We start from the raw sequence: 15,195 nt of genomic DNA, 5'->3' as shown, positions 1-15,195 counted from the left end.
AGGAGACATCTGGAAGGGAAACATTTGTTCGGGGGTGAAGGACGACCCCGGAAGAGAGAAGGGCATTTGTCTCCTGTACTGGCGACACGCTTTGCTCTTATTATTCGTATTTCCAATCTTAAAGCAATTTTTGACAGTTGCTTCATTTGTTTTCTTTTTTTGTGGGAGAAGGTTCTGAGTTATGTGTTGGTTTTCAAGCAAACGGAAGATAACAAAGATGACAAACATCCGAACACTGCTAGTATAGTAGGTATTATATAATTTAAAATATATTATGGGGCATGTTTATGTTGAATTCTAATTTTCCCCGCAATTCTAGATACTCAAGTTAATTTTAAGTTAATTATTTATGTATGAAGTATTTTTAATTTAATTTTTTTTATTCAAGTACAACAATTTATAAATATATTTAAATAAAAAAACAACAAATTATTTATTGTTTAACCAGTTTGCATTTTTCATTCATATATTTAAGAAATTGTTGACGAACGTTTTCCGCTTTACATGTAAGCGCGTGCGAGAATACATCCGAACCAGACGATGCTAAATGCATTAAATGTCAAAATGTTGCCGAAAACAATTTTGCCCGTGTGGCCGCGAATGAGACATGAAAAGAGAATTTCCAGGGTCTCCCTTCCAGATGTCTCCTCGTGTAAATGGGCACTAAGCGTGCTTTGTGGCAAGCTGCACTCTTGTTGGAACGAAATGTCGTGGATGTTTAGCTGATTAATTTTTGGAAACATAAATTCAGTTAGCATTGCTCGATAGAGCTCGCCATTCACCGTAACGGCAGCTCCTTCTTCATTGCGAAAGAGATGAGATTCCAAGATGCCGGTAGTATGTTAACCTCACATAAAATGGACGAAGTGCTCTATGAATTTCGCGAATAAATTAAATTTTTCACAGAAAATTTCAACAATTTAGCCTTGTTTTGGCACTAAACGTTCATGATGAGTTGCCAAACTTTACTGAACAGAAATGTCAACACAATTTGCCATTATCAGCTGTCAAACCATAGTTATCGACATCGATAGTTCTCGTGCAGCTAAAAAAACACCTGATATGTATGCTATTTCCCTCAAAGAACCTCAGTAAAAGAAACGAAATGACGCTAAATTTTGAAATCTTTGTGTCCAGTTGATTGATATTGCATCGAATTATTGCACAAAATGCTCACCATTTTCAAAATTCAAAGTCTAAACTGAGGAGCGTAAAGTGTAAACTAAGAATGTTATAACTACTGGGGAACAGTAGGGGACCTCAGCGAGACTAATCTCTTTGGTTTCCCATTCAGTAGAAAGGTTGTTAGATGTAGCTGATATTAGATTTTTTGCTGGTTACCTAACAGGTTGCAATCGACTACGTTTTCAAATGCTCCGTTTAAGTCCGCTATTGAGATATATCTGTGGTTACAATTATTAACCGCCTGACTCGAAAATCATACTTTTGTGGAAAAGCATTTTATAATATATATTTAAATTATAAACAGACATTCAAACGTTATGTCAATATGCCTACTCGTATCAATTACTTAAAATTAAAATTAAAAAATATGTGAGGGAGATCAGGATTTCATGCAATTAATGGATTTTTGGGTAAAATATGATGCTTAATCGGTTATACTTAGATTGTGACCATAGATATTGTAGATTCATGACAGGTTCCGAAGCATTATTAAAAACTGCGTAGATAGGCATAATTGGAATTTTCCCCTCATTCGCTTGGGGGAATTGGGAATGCATACGAGTACTAGTTCCACTTTACCAGACTGATACAAGTGCGAGTGGTAGTGGTATTTTACTTACAAAATATTTTCCATAGAATGTTGTGTGCATTGACAACATTCACAGTTATTTAAACAACTCATTTCGTATAGCGAATAATCAAATGCCATAAACAAACGGCATTTTTTACGCATACTCGTACATTATTTAGTGGTTAAATTTTATGGACATTTTTCCGTGTAATTACCTTGGTTATAAATCGATTTATAGACACTAACGTGTGATTGAGGACTTGATGATACGATGCAGTCAGTGATGATTCAGCTTCGCAAAATGGGGACGTAAACTGCTCGTATATTGGCTTTACACTGTTTATTTTGCTGCTAGCGTGACAGTCATAAAAGAAACAAACTAAATGCATAACAATAAATTCACAAATAGTATAATAAAATACATATGTCACACATTTGTCTGCTTACATTGAGGCGAGCCTCTTTTCAATCGTTCAATCAGAAAATAATACTACGAGAGCTTATCGGTCTAAATGGGGCTTGTTAAAAATAAACATGGCAAATGCTGCACAGGGTCATAATGTTTAAATTGGTTGGCTTCGGAAATTGTTTGTCATACAAATCGAGCTTAATTGAGGAGAATAATATAACTCAATTGCGAGGAGACGGGTTCAACGAACGTCGTTGCAATATTTAACCTCAATATGCGTATGCATTTGTGCATACGTATGTATATTCTATTCTATTAATGGGGACGACAAGTATTGTTGTTTGGCCGAGAAAAAAACTGTTTCTGTCAGTATTGGTCGACAAAATACGGAACGCTGAGAAAACCCATTATTTATCACATTTGTATTAAAATTAATGAAGAATTTATTATTGTGATCGCTTACATTCTGTATTAAGAATTTGCAAATAAAGAAGCAGAGAAAACCCAACAAGCACCAAAAAATCTGTTTTACCACATTTGAGAAATTTATAATTCTCAATTTGATATTTAGCAATAATCTCTATGAAATCTTGATATCTAATAACGTTGTCCACTTAATATCCAACCTTTGAGAAATTTTAAGTTCTCAATTTGATATCTACCATCAATCTCCACTGAATCTTCAACCTTGAGAAATTCATAGTTCTCAATTTGATTTCCATTATCGTTCTCCACTTAATATCCAAGCTTTGAGAAATTTAGTATTCACAATTCGATATCTAGCATAATTCTCCACTGAATCTACAACTTTAAGAGAAATTTCTTATACTCAAGTTGAGGGTAAGAATTTGCTCTAACCTGCGAGAGCTATTTTAAAAGTGCAATCAAATAAAAATAGCATTGGCAAATTTTGCATTTAAAGAAATTCGTATTCGCTCATTGGAAAATGCAAATCAAATGAGGGATCTATACTACATAGTTTGCATTCGATGACGCAGGCGCGCTTCTTCTACAGCAGCGTCTATTTCGATATAGCTTTTCTCAGGTTGAGAAACACAATTTTAGTTATGCAGAACAAAGCGCTGTTTTTTTTCAGAATACTGTAATTCTCATTGCTTTATCTCCGCTAGGGATTTGAGATATACTCGTATTTACATACCTGAGCTCTCAACACAACCTCAAATTGCTCACAAATCTACATAAATGTTTGCTGGGAATTGATATGCCAACCGGGAATGAATAGGGTAAATGTAAATATGTATGTGTGTATTTTTTTAATAACATGCATATTTGTTTTCGTTTATTAAAAATATTATTTAATGTAAATGAGTAAGCAGAAAGTTAATAAATGGGCTAGAAAAACAATTAATTATTATATTTTTGTACCTTTAAGCAATGAGTTCATTATGAATTTATAGTGCATTAACGAATTAATTCTTCAACTTTGAATTCAATTTAACGTTCCTTATTATTGTATTATCAAATAACATCTATTTATAAGCTTTACATACAAATGCTTACTACAACAACTCAATACTTTGTTAAGTTAAAGCCAAGGAGAAACAATAAATTGTATGAACTTGTGCTACTGCTTCCAAAATGCCTTTTAACATTTTTTTATTCCCTTTAATGCAAGAATAAACAGAGCCTGTGCTGTCTCTCTGGTACTCGTACTCAATTAAAATATGGGTCTGCTCTGCACACCTTGTGCCAGTAAAACGGTGATAAAGCTAATTTCAACAATTATAAATGTTATAATATGTTGTTGTCACCGCTTAAAAGGCAGGAGAGAAAAATTATATCAAATAGATGATTCTTTGCTTACAGAGTAGAATATGCAGAAGAGTATTCGTATTAGTTACACGGGAATGGGGAAAACATCAACTAATTATCTAGTAGTTTTAGCTCGAATCAACGTCTTTCCTCACCTCATAGCTCCACTTTCCATTGTTCGCTTCTTAATACGTGTAATTTGTGTGCTTTAAGCTCTGTTCCGTTCTCTCATATCGGAATTTACTGCTTTAGTTCTCTGGTATCTCTTATTCGAAGGAGCACCAAGCAAATCGTTTTGTTGAATTCGGATACCGGCTTTTATGAGGTTCAAATCCTGAATTCAACTCTATGTTTATACAGTAGACGGTGTAAGAATAGCAGGGAAGATTACAGCTATCTCTGTCTGTACCTCTTGTTTTTGAAGCATCTTTTTTGCATTGGATATTTGTGACATATTTCCCACACATTTTATGAGAATACGAGTTCTGTAATTGAATTTCGCTAAAATAAAATAGAAACATAGAAGCGAAAATTGAAAAACTGTACTCTAGCCTTGTTAATCGAGATTACGCAACAGCCGCCCAGGTGAGATGTCAATTCATAGTTAATGAGCAAAGGGGCAAATGTAAATTTCATCGGACCTAATCCCATATTTGGATTTAACAAAAACAGCCAAAAACAAAAAGTAAAATACTGGACCAAAACTCTAATAAATCAGCATTGGAACAACGTAGAGGGTCTTGGACACTCCAAAAAGTTCCTAAGTTTCAATGCTAAAAGAGCTAACATGGCCCTTACGTTAAACAAAAAGAGCATTCGCACTCTCACAGGCGCCCTCACGCACTTACATAAATTAGGCATAACTAACACCAGCACCTGCAGATTTTGCTGCAAAGATGAGGAGTCTATAGAACATCTCATCATCGAATGTCCGGGCTTGACGCATAGAAGGAACAAGTTTTTAAACAAGCTCATGCTTATAGATGAAGATCTACAATCACTCCCTCAGAAGGAGCTGGTACAATTCGTAAGCATACTTAACAGTCAATAGACAGCATAGGGTGCACAATAAATCAATATGGTCGCAGTGCTAAAGGCCCATACCTTAACCCTTTACTACCATTAACCATTAACCATTAATGACAGTATTTGCCAAAATAGGAATGCTAAGATTTTTCGTATGACAGAGAGATCTACACTTACATATATACTGCAAGAGTGTCATATATACATAAATATATCAGAAATGACGTGGAATTCGTGGTGATATGAAAGTATTGACAGTATCCGATTAACCGTAAAAGATTAAAATGTGTTTTTACTTTTACTTAAGAAAACATAATAAATTGAAAATTTCAAAGCCGTTTTTCTCGAATTTTTTATTTTTTACTTATGGCGTTCTTTTAGCAGAGATATTTTTTAATCTATTCCATGGTAGGTGGGTTACGGAAACATCAAGTAGTGTGTGACGTTATTATATCAAATTGACAATTTCATTTTAAACGCTTCTGATATCAATTTTAAATTTCCGTGCACTTGTTCATTGTTGGTAGTACTGAAATTTTATTTATTTTGTAAACAAATTAGATCAGCCACATGAAAATTTACTTAATTGACACTGTTTAAGGATCAAATTAACGTTTTTTTACCATAAAGAGTGCCAACAACTAATAAATGAAAAGGGGCTACATACATACAATATGTGTGCATGTATGTGTTTACGGTTTTATTGCTCGAGCGTAGAATGCAAGTATTATATTCATATTTATACGCAAATAAATAACATTAATTGGTGGCAATTTGTAAGCCATTACTGCGGCAAGATTGTATACTATATATCTTACTGGCATTTAGGGCCGCGATTCCACTAGTGGCATTTAATTCCGATACAAATAAAGAAATCTTATTTCGATATTTGAAGTTATGAAAACTATAAAGCTAAAGTCGAAGTCTTACTAAAATCGGCTGATTGTTGCATAATTTCCCATAACAACGGTGGGCCGAAATAAAGTTTTTTCCAGAAAACATTTTTTAATAACCTCTAAAATAATTTAGTAGTCATTAAGACTTTCTATTACAATATTTAAATCTATATGTATATGGAATATTTTTAAACTTGTGGCTAAATATCGCTGAGTGAAATATGTACCATATTTAAAAAACTTGGCAGGATGAGTGTATGCCAGAAACATGGAAAGTCGGAATAATGTGCCCACTATCCAAGAAGGAAGACAAATTTAAGTGTGAAAACTATAGACCGATAACACTTCTTAATATTTTTCATAAAATATTCTTTAAAATATTATACGAACGGTTGCGTCCATTTGCTGATAAGATAGTAGGAAATTATCAGACTGGTTCCAAATCAAGAAGGTCCACTATAGACCAAATCTTTATCCTAAAACAAATCCTTGAAAAAACCTAAAACAAAAAAAGAAACGTAACCACATTTTATTTTTTTATTGATTTCAAAGCTGCTTATTTATATAGCTGTATTATATGAACCCAGCCCTTCGCTGCTGTGGACGAGTTTGAAATCCCATACAAACTTATTCGGTTAACAAAACTCAACAGTTGAAAATTTTGGAAATGTCGTCAAAATTGGAAATCCGCTGTCATCGGAATCCATAACAATAAATGGTCGCAAACAAGGTGCTGGTCTTTCATGCCTACTGCTTTAACTAGCGCTTGAAAAAGTAATAAGGGAAGCAGGGGTACCCATAAACGGAACTATATTCTTCAAATCGGTACAAATATTGGCATATGCAGATGATTCTCACATTTCAGCGACATCTCTTGATGACTTTAAATAAGCCTTTATAAAAATTCATAGAGCGGCAAGCAGAATGGGATTATCATTTCAAGCAGACAATACGAAGTCAATGGTGGCATCCCCACAAGAACAATTAGTGCAGAACATCGGCGAAAGTCTTAAAATAGGTCCCTACATTTCCGAAATTGTTCAGGAATTCTGATATATCGGCGTTAAAATCGACAACAAAAACAACACAACGGCTGAAATTGATCAAAGAATACTTGTCGTGAACCCAGACTACTACAAAAACATCTAAAAGGTCGCATTCTTGGAAGACCAGCGAAAATAACAATTTATCGCACTCTGATCGTATCCAATACCTATATATGTACGATAGTGAAACTAAACAAGGCCGATGAGCAAAAACTCATCGTGTTTGAGCGTAAAATCATACGAAAAATACAATATTTGGTGCTGTTTGGTGCGAAAACGACATTTCGAGAATACGATTCAATCACGAGCTTCAAAGACTGTATAATCGACTACGATTCGAAGCAGACGAAGCACACACACCAAAGAAAATCCTACTGGTTACATACAAAGGAAGATTAAACCTCCGATGAATGGATGGCATATATCGGGACGCTCAGGTATTTGGGTACATACTTAGTTACATAGAGAACTCAAGCGAGGAATAAATCGAACTGTAGGCCCCTCCATTTGTGGAACAACATCAAGACGCACACCACAAATAGGAGGCCAAACACCCAAGAAGGGTGTACGCGCCAATTATATATATTGGTGCGTGATTACTATTCGGAATTCACAGAGAGGTCGTTGGTTCGAATCTCGGTGAAAGCAAAATTAATAAAAACATTTTTCTAATAGCGGTCGCCCCTCGGCAGGCAATGGCAAACCTCCGAGTGTGTTTCTGCCATGAAAAAGCTCCTCATAAAAATATCTGCCGTTCGGAGTCGGCTTGAAACTGTAGGTCCCTCCATTTGTGGAACAACATCAAGACGCACACCACAAATAGGAGGAGGACCTCGGCCAAACACCTAACAGAAGTGTACGCGCCAATTATTTATTTTTTATTATTTATATATAAGGTCGGACCGGGTTGTTGAGCTAACAATGATGATGATGATTAAATGATACTTTTTTTTGACAAAATTAAAATTTGTTTTATAACAAAGGTCATATTAACGTAAAAGGTTCATACAAATTCTACAATTCATTCTGATTAACAATCAAAAGTCCAAACTTGTTAATCAGAATGAAAAACAAAAAAAAAACACACAATTTTATTATTAGTATTATGAGGAGTTTTAGCATTACGACCTGTATGATCAGACCGATCTATTAAATGGTCGCAGATCGCACTTATAAGATCTATAGGATGGTCTACAAGGATTCAGATTATTTCTTAGAGCTCAACTTTCTCAATAATTTCTAGTATTTGTTCTATTTTATTATATATTTCCTTCTCTGGTAAAATATGTTTACCCAGGTGTCTGTGCTGCTTTTGCATCAGTGGGCGATGCTAGCACATATTTGGCGGTTTCATCTTGCTTCATACAGAACCTGGAAGTTCCATTGGAATATATTCCCAGATTCATAAGAGGATATTTCAGTCTACGGTGCCCTGTTAAAATCGCTGTGACGATTCTAAAATTATTCGTATTTACTTCGATACAATCTTTAAATCGGTTTAGGTTAAAATTACCTATCATTGATTTTGATTGCGATAAACCCGGTTTATTTGTTTACTATAATCTTCTTTATATGAATACTGAATAATAGAGGAGAAGCTAGGCCACAAAATGGCTTTATATCTATAAGGTCCTTTCCTTCCCGTCAGTTCGTTCCCAGTAATTCTAAGAGCACTCGAACCCATAGCATTGTTCCTGATTCAACCGGATTGTTCTGGCCTAAGCTATTCAGCTTATCAAGGCAATCCAGCATCAGTTTTGGTGTAAACAGGAAAGAGTTATGATCCTTACTTGCTGCCTGCTTATTAGTAAGAATAGTTTCGTTGAAGGTTTAAGTGAGCACTTATTTCTATTGCGCAGTTTTATGACCCATTAAATATTTTAGTATAATGAATAAATAATGTAAGCAAAAAAATTTTATTTTTTTTTCTAGAAATTTTAATAAAAACAAAGGAATTGAGGCCGAAATTGAAAGTTTGCCGAATTTTTCTAATTTTTATATATAGTTTGAAATTTGGATTTATATGGTTTTTGTTGGACAAGAGCTGTATTTTTATTAAAAAGTAATTAGCATTCAAAAACACAAAAAAAATGGCCAACATGTTGAGGTGCAGTTTTTTGCAGGCTGCACTTACTTTGCACCTATACCTAGTGAATATATGTTTAAATATGCACTCATCCTCTATACAAAAACATTCCGCGCGAATCTATTATTGGGATAGTATAGTCTGTAATTGGATACAAACCTCTTGACAAACAATTCGTAATGAGCCGTTGCATTGCCATTGGTGGGAGACCCTTGATCTATCGTTTCGCATCTTTCAATAAAAACCATTCAGAATCGGCGATATTAAAATCTTTTGTTTTAAATTATAAATTTTTAACTGAAAGAATATTGATTGCATTCTTATTCAGAGCAAAACACCGTTTGATAGTGATGCTCTAAGAAGATCGGTTAAAAAAGAAAACCAAGCAAGATTACGTCCTTTCTATTTTTGGGTGCATTTTTTTTGTATTGTAATACAAACGGACACTTCGAAAATGTTTATTTCTGGCTTTGAGATCTTGGCCCGCCAATAGAGATATACATACATACATACATACGCATTACTTATTATTATATCTGCACTATATGCAACAATGCACGCGCTTTAATTCCTTTTTTTGTATTTCTAATGCCTGCCAATGGAATATCACCTAATAACCCCATTTAGTTCCCAGACCAGCTTTTGTTTTGTCTACATTCTTATCTGAAACGTCAATTTTTTAATTGGGATTATATGTATGAACAAGCGATATGTAGGCTGCCCTCAAAACGCCAAATCCGAGCGCGTCGTCGAGTTGATAACCTAAATCCATACGAATTTTCGTTAGGTGCAAGATTTTTTATGAAATTTAAATCGTTCATAAGTTTCATCGCAGCCTTGTAAGTCCGCATGTTTGAGTGAGGATTCTGCAACAACGCTGAACACTTTTTCATCAATCAAAGTCATATAAAACTGATGATGAAATTGTCTCTTCCTATTTCAACTGTTGGATTTATATTTGATCTTTGCCCATTTTCCATATCAGTAAGAACTGAAAAATGGTGGAATACGCAGATTGAAGCGGTGAGTGTGAGTGTGATTACACCTTGATGAAATTTTAGATGAGCTGTGAGAGAAAATAGGAAGAAAGTAACAAAATATTGAACTTTTGCAAACAAAAATGAAAAGTTGTGTTAAATTAATGTTTGCTGTAAACAAAGAGGATATTATAATTTAAAAAAATTTGATGCCAATTTAGCAAAATAAAATTCACTGTAAATCGCGTAGTAGAATATTCATTCTGTAACTTCTGTATATTCAATCGTGCGTATGAATCGACTGTGTTTTTGCGTTTTGCCCAGGCATTTTGATTGGCCTACAATACAGAAAGAAGGACTCGTACGAGTATTCTTCTAAGCTGAAAGTACAGTGGTGCACAAGACATAATAATCAAGAATGTTTTTTCAATAATTAAGGGGGTGGTAGGGTTTAGCGCTAAAAAAAACACTTTTTTTTTTTTAATTTTCTACAGAAATATGGCTTAAGATACTTTAATAAAATCAGTTGCATGTTATTGTACATCTTTTCAATAAGTTTTTAAAAAATATTAATAATAAAATATTGACAAATAAGCCCATGACAGAGTTTTTTTGGGGATATGTTTTTCGAGAGGTGCTCTGCGGTGCCAATCGGCATTCGTCGTAGAATCATCTGAAACTAAAAAAGTCGAATTTTTCAGTTAAAGTATGACGTAATGACTCTGAAAAATTATCGATGCTCCGCATTCGAGGTAGAGTGCCTACAAAGGCTATAACTTTGAGAGTTCTGCTCCGATTCACTTAAAATTTTGACATAACATTCTTGAAATGATTTACTATAAGATGAGTGAAGAAAAAAAATTTCGATTTTGTGTTTTATAGCACATTGCATTTTGGTATAATAAATTGTTGGTTGCTTTCCTCCATATAAAAAAAAAATCGAGCATTCGTTATATGGAGCAAATGACTGAAATACATTCAGAGGTTTGCCATTGGCTACCGAGGGGCGGTAGCTGTTAACAAAAATCTTTTCTATCATCTGGTGTTTCATGCCCAAAGTGGGTTTCGAAACAGCAGCCGCACAAAGACGCATTCGGCTATGGCAGGCGCAAAAGTATAAAAAATAAAATAAAATATAGAGAAAATAGAATGAAATAAGAAACCTTTTATCTGATTAAATTTCTTCTTCTTCTTGATTGGCGCGATTACCGCTTAGGCAGTTTTGACCGATTTGATAAAATTTATGATAGTGAAATAAATTATTTACATGTATAACACTACTAAATATTTGTAGATATCTATTAAAATCTCAATAGTAGGATTTAGGTATTTACAAAAAGCTGCGGGATTTGGTATTCAAGTATTGTACGACTTACTCCACATGCGCCATATATTTTCATGCTTGCATATACTTGTAGATACCTATATTAATATATGTACATACGTTTGTGCATACGAGTATATCTGTATTCATTCTGAAGTACAGCCCATTTCCAGACTAAAATCTATTCGGTTCGATGCCAAGTTTGCATCGCAATGTCATTGGTGAAGGCAAATGTCATACGTAGACATAAGTACGTATACATTCGGCATTAGATTGGTGCCTTTAATTTGTAGATCATTATCATAATGTATCATAAAAACCTTACAGGCGCTAGGGCGGTTGTCTACTGATGTAGCAATAACGGCAAAATCAGTATCAAGTGTGTGCCAATAGTCGCTTTATTTCGAAATCACATGCTGATTTGTTTACTGCAAAGAAGTTTCGAAGGAGGCCCATTCTCATCCCGCAGCTGTGTTAACAGGTAAGAGTGCCCGCCCTAGTAAGCTGAAAAGCCGTGTGTGATTGTCAAGAAGTCATTGCATCTGAGTAGATGGATTTTTTCGAAAATGCTGCCGGACTGATATTTTGGTTATGCAGCCAAATTTGCCGACATTTTCTGCACACGATTTGGACGATTTTTGGTTTCAGCAAAATAGCGTACCATGTCACTTGCCGTATTCGCTAATCGGGTTATCAGTTGTCTTGGCGATATTAATTTGCCCCCGCGGAGCTGCGATTACACGCCGTTGAAAAATTTTTTTTTGGCCGTTGTTAAAGATCAAAGGTATGCAGATAATAAGAAACGCTCCTTGTGCACTCTTTCTAAAAAAATATTAAAAAAAAAAACATGACATTCTATATTATATTCTAGTTTTTACGTTTACCTAATCTCTAATTTTTACTGCAATCCATCACTAACTTTGCCTTGCTTCGCATTAGTGTGAAAATATTAGGATGATAGTAACAGTGGGTAGTTCAGAAATAGTCTTTTGAATGACAGCGTCGCAATCTCCACCACAGGGTGTACCATATACTCGTACATATGCAACTATGTACATATGTATTACAGTGCACTCGCGATAACTCGAACTAATTAAAACAGGCGCTGTTCGATTTATCGAATTTGTTCGACTTATCAATTGAGTGTGCTATGTTAAAAAAACAGTCATCGATATCGATTTTTCGATCGATTGTTGAAAATGGAAGCCAGTAGAAAATTTCTGTAGTATAGTTTCGCTATACGAATTACATTTTGGTCCATTGGCTGGATCAATGGTGTCGCATTCGGCGGCATAAACATAGTTAAAATTAAACCATCCTCGGACTTTAATTCGATTTCGTTGGGATGTGATGGGGCATTATCAATTAGAAGAAGAGCCTTCTCAGGTAGTCCCCCATCTTTCAAATATTTTCTTACCTAAATATTAAAGTCATTTAACTTGGTTAAAAAAATTGTTTTAATGAATCTGGATTTTACCTGCGGCACGAACGAATTATGAAACCAGTCTTTGAAAATCGCCGAAGTCATCCAGGCTGATGTGGAATTTTTGTACTCCACCGGACAGTTAAAATTTTTGAAAACACGAGGATTTCTTGCTTTGTCAATAACGAGAAGTTTAAGCTTATGGTTGCCGGTAGCGTTAGTGCAAGCCATAAATTGCCTTATCTTTCTTTTTTATAAGACTTATGGTGGACTTGGCTACCCCATATTCCTTCGCTAGAGAAGTAACACTACGTCCACGTTTAATTTTGTTAAGGACTTCAGCCCTCTCTTTTAATGTTAAACACTTCAACCTTTTACGATCCATTACTCACGTGCACTGTTACACTACAAATGACAAATTTAAAGCAATTTGGTCAATGCAAGATGTTGTTCCCATAAAACTAACGGGATATTAACGTCGAAATATTCATATGGACAATACACTAGTATACATATAATTTATATACATATACTATTACATATGTATGTATGTACAAAATGTACATGTTTGAAAAGAATGTGTGTACAAATAAATTAGTTTTTTTGTTCGAGTTATAGCGCTTTAATATTGTTCGAGTTACAAAGTAGTCAATAGGGAAAAAAATGTGTTCGAGTTAGCGGCTATTCGAGTTACCGCGAGTGCACTGTATATGTCAATGTATTATTTGTAACAAAATATTTCTGTGCCTATATAGATGCATATGTATGTACATGCTAGTATGTATGTATGTATGTATGTATGTATTACTCGTAAGCTGGTGTAGATATTCCAAGCAATTCATTTCGCTCATGCTTTATATACATACATACCCACACATATGTAATGAGCGTAAATATTTCATTTAATGCATATGTGTGAATGCATGTGTGGATGTAAATATTCATTAAATTTCTAACCGCCGCCAATCGCCTGTTGCTAACCAGAGCCGCTTAATGTGTAATTTACTATTATCACATGGCAATATATGCATGTGTGACACATCTATGTACATAAGTACTCGTACAGAGGTATGTAAAAATAGATGTAAAGTACTTGTACAATATGTTAGTATTGTATACATATATACACGCGCACATATAAATATTTCATATATAATTATTACATGTATTTTGTGATGAGACACTATTATAAGGACAAAAAATTGAATATAAAATTAGAACTTTATTTGCTTAATAGCTTTAATAAATTGGCCAGCTTTCCTGAAATTCATACCACAAATTGTAGGTTTGAGGTTTTCTATAAATGGCAGATGCTTTTTATGAAAAGCGGCATTAAAACAAAAATACTTATTTTCATAAATTTTATGGCTTACAATATACACCTCACCCCAAAATGAAGCACATGTTTTTGTATAAAAGTATCGTTCATTTTGCCAATAAAAACCATATAAATCCAATTTTAAAACACTGGGGTAAATTTCATCCCAATTCATAAATTTTTTTCCACAAACAGAGTTAAAGTTTTTATTTACACCCTTGTTTTGTAAGTATTTAGATAAAATATGTAAATTTAAAATATAAATTTATTATTATTCAAAATGATTCGAAGTTATCAGAGAATGAATATAATAACATGATGGGATTTTATTCACATAAAGAAAAGAGAGAACGTAGGTTCGAATCTCGGTGAAACACCAAAATGAAGAAAAACATTTTTCTAATAGCGGTCGCCCCTCGGCAGGCAATGGCAAGCTTCCGATTGTAGGTATTTCTGCCATGAAAAAACTCCTCATAAAAATATCTGCCGTTCGGAGTCGTCTTGAAACTGAAGGTCCCTCCATCTGTGGAACAACATCAAGACGCGCACCACAAATAGGAGGAGTAGCTCGCCAAACACCCAAAAAGGGCGTACGCGCCAATTATATATAAAGAAAATTTTCATCAGAAATAGGCTTTGCATTCTAAAGAAAAACAATTTTATGTATCGGACTTTAGAAAGCTATACGTATATGTGTAACACGTGCCTTTTAAATTCCCGATATTTTTTTGACAGAATGTATAAACTAAAAAGAAAATAGTAAGAGTACGAAGAAAATTCATAAAAATTAGTTTGTGAATTATTTGTTATGGTTTTTGTTGTAGTATCAACTATATTTTTGTATAAAATTAATTAAAATTGAAAAGTAAATAAATAAATAGCTAAAACTTATCAATATGTGGTGTACACTTTCCTTTGACGCTGATAGTAGGTACGAACAAACATTTAGCTTAGGTTAGGTTAGCCAGGTTGCTTGCCTAAGATCGGACACTCGGTGGCCCACTGTGACACATGCATTTGATTTCCATCCTCGAACTAAGTTGCTTAAACCACTTAGACCTTTTTAAGAAGATAACTAGCCCCTCTAGTGAGACATTTTGCAAATTTCTCAGGTCTTCAAAGAAATAATCGCCGAGATATTTGGCATGGCTTCTTTGAAGT

At 34.3% G+C, this 15,195-nt stretch overlaps 2 protein-coding genes across 2 annotated transcripts in view; one reads left to right on the top strand and one right to left on the bottom strand.

Moving 5' to 3' along the window:
- Window positions 1-9,976, bottom strand: part of LOC129243838 (alpha-protein kinase 1) — a 94,668-nt gene extending 84,692 nt beyond the window's left edge. Inside the window, exon 1 of the mRNA XM_054881184.1 lies at window positions 9,611-9,976. The gene's annotated coding sequence lies outside the window, so the exon portion shown is untranslated. The remainder of the gene's footprint in view (window positions 1-9,610) is intronic.
- Window positions 1-15,195, top strand: part of LOC129243839 (putative inorganic phosphate cotransporter) — a 73,694-nt gene that overhangs the window by 17,465 nt on the left and 41,034 nt on the right. The gene's annotated exons all lie outside the window — the stretch shown is intronic.

This window comes from Anastrepha obliqua, chromosome 4, assembly GCF_027943255.1.
Source record: "Anastrepha obliqua isolate idAnaObli1 chromosome 4, idAnaObli1_1.0, whole genome shotgun sequence".
Classification (NCBI taxonomy): Eukaryota; Metazoa; Arthropoda; class Insecta; order Diptera; family Tephritidae; genus Anastrepha; species Anastrepha obliqua.
Note: the sequence above shows the minus strand (reverse complement) of the source record. Positions and strands in the feature narration are given on the sequence as shown.